Raw genomic sequence first — 9,450 nt, 5'->3', positions numbered from 1 at the left:
CGCCTCCTCATGTTGCCTCTGTCAACATGGTCTCAGGTCAAATCTGATCCTTGGGTCATACCTGCACCAAATCTTGTTGATGCTTGGGGTGAGGTCATGCTGCTTAGTCCTGTTGAAGTCAATTACATGGAAATTATTTCGGCTTTGGACTTTGCATCCTCTGATTCTCATATGTTGAAGATCTCTCTCGATATGTACTCTCAATCCCCCTGGCTTGGAACTTTGGAATCATCTGATCCCTTAGCCAAGACCTTCCTCGCTGATGAAGGTATCATGGAAATCATGTCTCTCGAGGAAACACCATGGATCAATACTCATCATCGATCCTTGTTCCTGCTTCACCCGACGGTCATGTCTACTACTTTTGAAGAGTCCTCTTTTCCATTTCCACCACCTACTGTTACTCATGAAGTATGGTCAGAAGGAAATTTGAGTAATATTACCCAAACGATGCCGATTGACATTTATATCAAACCTGGTGTCGTTGAACACATTCATATTGGGGTATCTTGTTCTCCGGATGAGATCAAGACATATACTCGTCTATTTCAATAATTATGTGATGTGTTTGCATGGTCCTACGAAGAAATTCGTGGCATCAATCCTAGCATTGTGGTGCATGAAATACCAACATATCCGCATGGGAAGCCCGTTCGTCAACGGCTTTGCCCGGTGCCCCCTAGGAAGGCTGCTGCTATTAAGGGTGAAGTCGAAAAGCTTCTCAAAGTTGGGTTCATCTATCCCATCCCCCTTACAAACTGGGTGTGCAATATTGTCCTGGTGACTAAAAAACAAGGAACGATACGTGTTTGCATGGATTATTGAGATCTTAAGCGTGCATGTCCTAAAGATAACTATCCTACTCCCTTCATTGATCAAATCATTGATGAATGTGTTGGGAGCGAGATCTTTTCCTTTATGGACAGTTTTTCTGGTTATAAACAGATTAATATCGCACCGACTGACCAAGAAAAGACAACCTTTATCTGCCCATGGGGTATGTTCATGTACAAGAAGCTCCATTTCGGCCTAAAAAATGTTGGAACCACGTTTCAACAGTCAATGTGCCATGCGTTTCATGATATCCGCAACATTGTTCAGCCTTACTTGGATGACATTCCTACCCATTCTCGTAAGCGCCAAGATCACCCAGACCATCTTCAGCATATTTTTCTATGTTGTAGGCACTATAACATTCGGTTAAATCCACACAAATGTGTTTTCTACGTGGAATCAGGACGACTCCTTGGCTTCATTGTTTCCAAGGACAGGATTTGCCTGGATCCGCTAAAAGTCGAGGCCATTGTAAATTTACCTCCTCCATCTTCACTTCGCCAACTCTAGAGCCTTCAAGGAAAGGCCAACTTTATCCATCGTTTTATACCCAACTACGTCGAGCTAGCCATAGGACTTACCTAGTTGCTCAAACAAGGAATGCCCTTTGCATGGGACGAGGTGGCACAAACATCTTTTGATGATCTTAAGGTCGTCCTCATAAATTCTCCTCTGTTACATCCACCGAACTATTATCAAGATTACTTCCTTTACCTAGTCGCGGCCCCTAACACCATTGCTAGGGTGTTGGTCCAAGACAACGACAAAGGCAGTGAACATGTGATCTACTACCTTAGTCAGAATCTCCTCGACACTGAAACGCGTTATGCACATGTCGAGAAGTTGGCTTTGGCTATCGTTCAGGTTGTTCAACGCTTTCAACACTATATCCTTTTACGTATAACTACAGTGATTTCTGAATGCAACCCTATGACCTATATCCTAACTCGTCAGTTGCTGGGGGGAAAGTATTCTAAATGGATCGTCATCCTGCAAGAATTCGATTTGGTCTTCACTACGGCCAAATCTAAGAAGTCACTTGTTTTCGCTGAATTGATTTGTTCCCTTCCCTCCAAAGCTCTCCCTGCTGGTGCAGATGAATAGCTTCCAGATGAGACCCTTTTCCTGATTAGCACCCTTGATCCATGGTACGGTGATATCATCATGTAGCTCCAAACCTCCACGTTCCGGTCCGCGTTGACCAAGGATGTTTGTCGAAGGATTCAACATCATTCCCAACCCTACCATATTATTAGTGATACTTTATACCATGTCAGTGTCGATTCTATTCTTCATCGATGCTTCGTGATTGAGGAAGTTGAAAGAGCTCTCAATGATTGCCACTCCGAGGCATGTGGTGGTCATATGTCTGGTTATGCTACAGCTCAAAATCCTTCGCGCTGGTTATTTATGGTTGTCTATCTTCAAAGACTACCTTCTTGTTGTCTGCAAGTGTCACAAATGCCAAATTTACCAACGCAAGATGCGCACCCCACCCGCTCACCTACATCCCGTCATTATCGTTGGTCCCTTTCCCAAATGGGGCATTTATTATATGATATGTAACCCTCGTTGGGCCGAGTGGCATGGCTATATTATCTTCGTTGTGGATTATTTCACCAAATGGGCTGAAGCGATGCCTACATATTCTGTAGATGGTAAGACGGCAGCTCAATTCCTTTTTAACCATGTTATTTCTAGGTTCGGCATACCCCAATCCATTGTCACAGACCATGGATTCCATTTCATAGATTACATGATGGAAGAATTGACATCTACATTAGGCTTGCGCCATGATGGCTCAACCCCATATTACCCTCAAGCCAACGGCCAAGTTGAAGTCGTGAACAAGGTTTTGGTGACCATGCTTCAACGTATTATTGGGATGCACAAGTTAAATTGGCATCTCATGCTTTTTTCAGCTCTATGGGCCTACCGAAATTCGACCAAAGACGCAATTGGTTTCACACCTATTCAGCTAGTCTATGGTTTAGAAGCAACATTGTCGATTGAATGTGAGGTTCCTTCACTCAAGCTATTTGTTAAACTCCTCCCCGAAACATCACCTCAAGAGGAATGCCTCTTATATTTAGAACGACTGGATGAGACTCACTGTCTCGTTGCTTTGGTCATAAAAGCACAAATAAATGGGTCAAATCCCATTTTGATCAGTCGGTCTCCGCTCATGCTTTCTCTGAGGGTGATTTGGTCCTGTTATACGACCAAGCTAACGATAAGCTGGGGGCAGGAAAGTTCAAACCTATGTGGCATGGGCCCTATATTGTAAAACACGTTTTGCAAAAAGGAGCCTATGAGCTTATTGATTATGAAGGAAATCCTCTTGATAAGCCCCGAAATGGGCTTTACCTCAAAAAGTACTATGCTTAGGTCATCTTGCATGGATACTTATGTACATAATGTGTGTGGTTCATTTTTGTATAGCGTGGTTTTGTGTGATAGTTTTCAAACAAATTTCCTATTTACTATGCTTTTCTTGCTTTTGTAGATGTCTGCAACTCCTCACATTGGTTTCACCGATCGTGCTTGCCATAGTACCTGGAACCTATCATTCGTAGCATGGGCTATCTATGACCCTAACGGTGAGTTGATTGACCTTCAAGGTATCTGCCTGGGTCATACGACCAACAACATTGTTGAATACAATGCGGTCATCAACCTGTTGTCAGAAGCCATCGATCTAGGCATCAGAGAATTGGTTGTCAACCTGGATTCACAGCTTGTCGTCCTTCAACTCAACGGGAAATATTTCGTCAAGAACCCTCAAATATTACGAATGTATCTCTGTATCTGTCTATTGGAAAGACATTTTGATTATATTACATATCATCATATTCCTAGACGTATGAACACATTGACATATGCATTAGCTAATTACGTGTTGGATAGACATTTACGAAACATGTAAAATATAAGGATAAACCATTTGTACCATAATAGACAGGAAAATATAACACACACACACACATCTATATATATATATATATATATATATATATATATATATATATATATATATAGATATATAGATATATAGTGTGTGTGTGTGTGAATGTTTGATACTTCAGAACCCCAAAAAATAATATGTGTGTCTATAATAACATCAGTGGCTCACAGGCCTCGTACATCCATGGCATGAAGGCCTCAAAAAATATGTAAGTGCTGGACCTAGGAACTACTCGGCATGGTGGTCATGGTAGCATGGAACAACTCTTGCAACCCGACTCAGTAGTCGGCAGATCCGATCTGAGACTCCCACTGTGTGCCTCTAGTACCGCTGGGGCATGTCTCTTATCCGAGCATACTGTTAGGGTCTAATTGATGATGTCAATCAGAGTTCAATTAATGTCAACCCAGGAAGGTAAAATTAGAAGTGCCACCTATAGGTCTAGAAAGATTCCTACTTTGTCCAAGATCTTTTGGTTCTCTTACAAGAACACATTCGTCAAGATCTCTTCCAACAACTAAACAAACTAGATCTAATAATTGTCCAAGATCTTATGGTTCTCTTACAAGAACACATTCATCAAGATCTCTTCCAACAACTAAACAAACCTAGATCTAACATTCGTCAAGATCCTATGGTTCTCTTACAAGAACACATGAATTTTAGGATCTCCTCCAATATTAGAACATCTAACAAAAACTTAAAAGCTGAAATGAAATAAAAACATAAATTAAATTATACCTAAAATAAGCATGCAAGTGAGGCCATGGGGGCCCTCCATAACTCCACAAGCACACCACTTCAAAGGAGACTCAAATGTAGAAGCAACAAAATCAAAGTATGATTCTTTATTTCAAAATCTCCATCATGATGTACAAACCAACTCTAAGATTACAAATGGAACTCTATGATTACAATGAAGATTCCAATATTACAAATGGAGGAGATTGTACTCCTATTTATACAATGGGATGAGATAACAAACTCATAATGACGATCCAATAATATCTCTTTAGTTCCATACATCTCTCAACCATCTAGACACATAACCCCCTTTTGTCCTTGATCTTTTCCATAAGGCTTATCTTATCAAATTTGAAATTAATCATTCAAGGCCACATAAAGGTGTCTTGGAAGCTTCCTTGGAACCTGCACATGTCACAAAAACAATCCACTTTCCATATATGAGTAAAATATATTATTTTCTAATATTAATCAAGAATTTCTCTTAAAAATGCTTGAAAATAAAAAATATTTGGAAGATATAAATGAGACCCATTAATGATGAACAATAGGGAAAATGAAGTGACGTGATAGTGAATAATGAGTGATATAATGGAAGCATAGGTGAAAAATGTATGGTAATGAGTGATATTTGTATGACATTTTGAAGCCCAACATACCCCCCAACTGAAGCTCTTGCATGTCCTCATGCAAGCTACTACAATGATTTATTTGATTTGATTCTTAGATGAGCTTCCTTTGATTGAATTTACAAGATGTTTGGTTCTTGTGTAACAACCATCTTTCAATCATGGACTTCCTTTTAACTTTGCACATCTTTTGATAACTTTTATTTTTGCAAAGCATTTGCATCTTTTAATGATTGGTTCTTATGTTACAATCATTATTTACTTTGTTGAGATCGATCATTTTTAAGAAGTCATTTAATATGCTCATCATTTTGTAGTAGTTTTTATTGTGGGAAGACTATGTGGGTTAAGATGTAATATGAATGAGAGAAAGAAATGAAGTGTGCAATTCCCCCCACGCCACCCCCCCCCCCCCCCAACTGATGGTTTTTGGCAATTTTTAATGAGAAAGGGAATAGTGAAATAGTGGAATATTTTCCAAATATCATCATTTTAGCATCTAAAAAGAATTTCAAGATTAAAGGTTAGAAAACATCATACCTTACTTACCTAAAGAAGTGGATGAATCATGCATGTTCAACTGTTGCAATTCTAATCTGAAGCTTCTTCTGCAAGTTGTGGATGAAAGATGGATCTGTATTGTCATATCTGCTGCTGGATCTTCTATTGGATAGTCTGATGAATCTGATGAGTCTGCTGAATATGGCTGAAAATGTATAAGGCTTGGAAGGTATATAAAATATAGAAGTTACATTTTCCCCCAGCCTTATTTATTGACTTGTCCTCAAGTCATTTAGAAACTGAAAAACAATGAAAGGAAATCTGCTTCATCTGCTACAAAATATGGGTCTTCAAGTCTTCAATGCTCGATGGCACAAATCTTGCTATGTGATTAAATGTTTCGGTGTCAAACATAACAAGAAATTGTTAACTTAGTGGCCATTGATGGATGCCACTAGTCAACACGAGAGCTCCCATCTTTGATGTGGATGAGAGTCAAGATGCCCTGAACACATCTTTCTAAGTATGATTGAATTTGTTGTTGTCGAATACTCAGAAGATCCGACGAACAAGGGACATTGATGTATTCCCTTGTTTATCGGCATGATAGCTTGCCCTTAAGGCATGCAAGCTTCAAGGTGTTTTTAGAAAAGTATTTGGACTTAAGGACTATGGACTCAATGGTGTATGGAAACAAGGTTTTATTTGCAAGGGTAGGGAAAAGGAAACTGAGAATGAATATGTAAAGTGGAACAAAAAGCTTGTAAAAGAGCTTTGTTGCTTTTATTGGTGGGTTAAGATTGATTAAAATGTAATGAAGTGTATGTGGATTGTGAGGAATGGATAATGACTCTTGCTAGAAAAAATAAATTATGGCATGAAAATCTCAAAAATAATAAATCTGCTCATTAATTTTGGAATTTCTTCTAAAATAGCTGAGTTTGACCAACATTGACCAGTCACTTGTAGACTTCGAATTCAAAAGTGGATTGGTATTTCACCATCCTTGGACATATAGGAACAAACCCCAGATCTTCGATTTTGCTAATCTGTCATGCAACATGTCAAACCATTAAGCTATTACAGGAAGTTGCAAGAACTTGTAATTTTCTGGAAATTTTGTTTTTGTTCATGGACTTGTTCTTTAGAATTTCTCATGAAATTAGTCTTTTGAAAACCAATTGTGCGCACAATTAGTTTCCTTAATTATCAGTTGAAATCTGCAAAAAAAACTTGGCTTAAAGAACATAAGTGTGTTAAAAAGAAATGGCCAATTCCTTGATGATTCTTACGCAAAAATTAATGCCAAATGAAATAGATTAAGGAAAATCAAAAGCATACTTTTGTTCCAATTCCCGATGTTGATAACAATCCATTTTTTTATAAATACCCATGAAAAAGAAATTACTTCCTGTTTGTGTCAAATGTTTCATGGAATGTGCATGGCAAAAAGCTTGGCATTTGAGATTGTTGTGTCATGCAGATTAGTACATTATAAAAGCATACAAGAATTTGAAATTGCCAACTCTTAAGAAAGTTAATCAACATATAAATAATCCACCAAATGTTCTTCCAAATGTTCCATTATATGTCTTCAAATCAATGAAATATCAAATCTGTGTAAGATTTCCTAGGAAGACTTCGAAGTATCTTTCAAGTGAAGGAGTAAAAAGATCCGCAATGAAAGGGCATTTTGAAAATGACAATAGTGAATGATTTTCAACCACTGATTTATGCAATTTCAGCAATTCTAAATTTTTGGCTGGAGAAAAATGTGCCTGGAAAAGGTTAATATATATATATATATATAATGTTTAGACTACTCTCTAGAGAGGTGTTGGTCTTAAGTAAGTGAAATGATCTAAAATCCTGGTTTTGCAGTAAACATAAAAATAAAAATAAAAATTGTTGATGCCACCAACCAAATACCCTCAGATCAGCTGTGGAATATCTGTGGTGAAAAGATGATCTGAAACCTTGGTTCTGCAGTCTCAAAATCAGTTATTCCACCAGCCAAAGTGCCTTTCGATTAGCTATTGAAATTATGCAATTACAAGATGATCTGACACCTTGGTTCTGAAGAAAGAAAGTTAGTGATTTCACCAGACAAATAGCCTCAGATCAGCAGTTGAATTGGGTAATTAAGGTTCACATAATAAAAATTAGATCTAAGGATCGAAATAATCAGTAAACCATAGTTTTACAATAAAGATAGAGAAGTATCACTATTCATGAAAAGAGGTGCAACCCTGGAGATAAAAATGATTGAAAAGCGTGAGTGCAACACTTGGTGCATTTTCAAAATGCTTTGACAGCTTCACGATGGGCGTATTAGATTTCTTGACTTTGGTTTGTAGATGCTCATTTTGAGCCAGGCAACACGTGAAGGTGCAAATCTCTCAAATCGAGCCAATATATCTGCATGCAAAATCACTCAAACCGCTCAAAATCTGCTTCACTGCCAGCAAAACCCGTAATTCTCTGCACATTAATTGTAAAAACCGTTTTTCTTTACACAGTTACCAAAATAGGGTCCCGAAGAACCATTATTTCCTCTCAGACCATTAGGAATTCAAGCAAATGATTTATAGGTTATGTAATTCATTCTATTGTAGAAAAAACACATGTCTTCGTTTTTCCAGATTATCCTGGTTCGGTCACAAACCGCTTTTCAAAATTGATTTTTTTAAGGGGTTGTGTATGGATTGCCTGTGAGCATGAGGTTGAAAAGGATGCTGCATTTCCCTTGGGACTCCTTGCAAGGTGTTGGAGAATTTCCCAAATATCACTACAAAACTGTGATCAACTGCTATAAAAGAAAATGATGGTATTTGAACTTCTGTAGCTGAATCATAGAAAATAGATTTCTCTTTGTTTTCCACATGGATCAATCAAATAGCTCCACTAGATACACACTTTAATTCAGCTAATTGACTATGTCCATGATTTGGGAAGTATGTTTATAATTTGATGCCAAACCTCCAATTTAGCTATAATTTCGTGAATTTGCTTCCTTTGTCATAAACATTTTAAGTATTGATTCTATTTACTCAGGAATTCTCTTTGTGGATGCCTGTCAGTCTCAATGTTCCAGTACTCTTATCTATAGCTGGAATTCTCATCCCACTTGTAGCTATGTACAATAAAAAACAGGAAATGCGCTTTCTGTGATTTTGTACGAGCAAGGTTCATATTTGTGCATGTAGGTTTCCCGAGCTTTGACATCCAAGCTCTTGACATCATGAAGGAAACATAAGGTCAATATCCCACTCTGTATCCTTCAACAACTTATGACACCCATTGACCAGGGATTCGATCCCATGATTCAAAATTGGATCCCTTGATGCCCTTCTTTAAAGAAAGACATTTCACAACAATACAATAAATCTTCTGACCCCCCGAGGTTCTCAATGTCGTAGAGTGCCAACCTCTCTAGGGCTTGATAGTTGAAATTCGAAGGATTCATCCTTGTTTCATTCAGATTCAGTTCAATTAACACCAATTCCTGTAAATTCTGACATTTACTCCCGATGTAAGGCAACAATGGAATCTCTACTCTTCTATTTTAACTGTGGTGCCCTCTCATCTAGCAATTCTATTTTCTCCATATCGGTGAATCATCGTCCACACATACCATCAATATAATAATGCATGTGGGTTTGTGATGGATATATAATGTAGAAATGCATTTGAGTGACCTGTGAAAAGGTGTTAAAAGGTAGACAGAAATTTATGAAAATATTGTGGACTAAGATAGAGTTTACATGGAAAGAGGAA

Source organism: Pinus tabuliformis, chromosome J, assembly GCF_031772625.1.
Source record: "Pinus tabuliformis cultivar Carrire ecotype Pingquan chromosome J, CPIR1, whole genome shotgun sequence".
NCBI lineage: Eukaryota > Viridiplantae > Streptophyta > Pinopsida > Pinales > Pinaceae > Pinus > Pinus tabuliformis.
Note: the sequence above shows the minus strand (reverse complement) of the source record.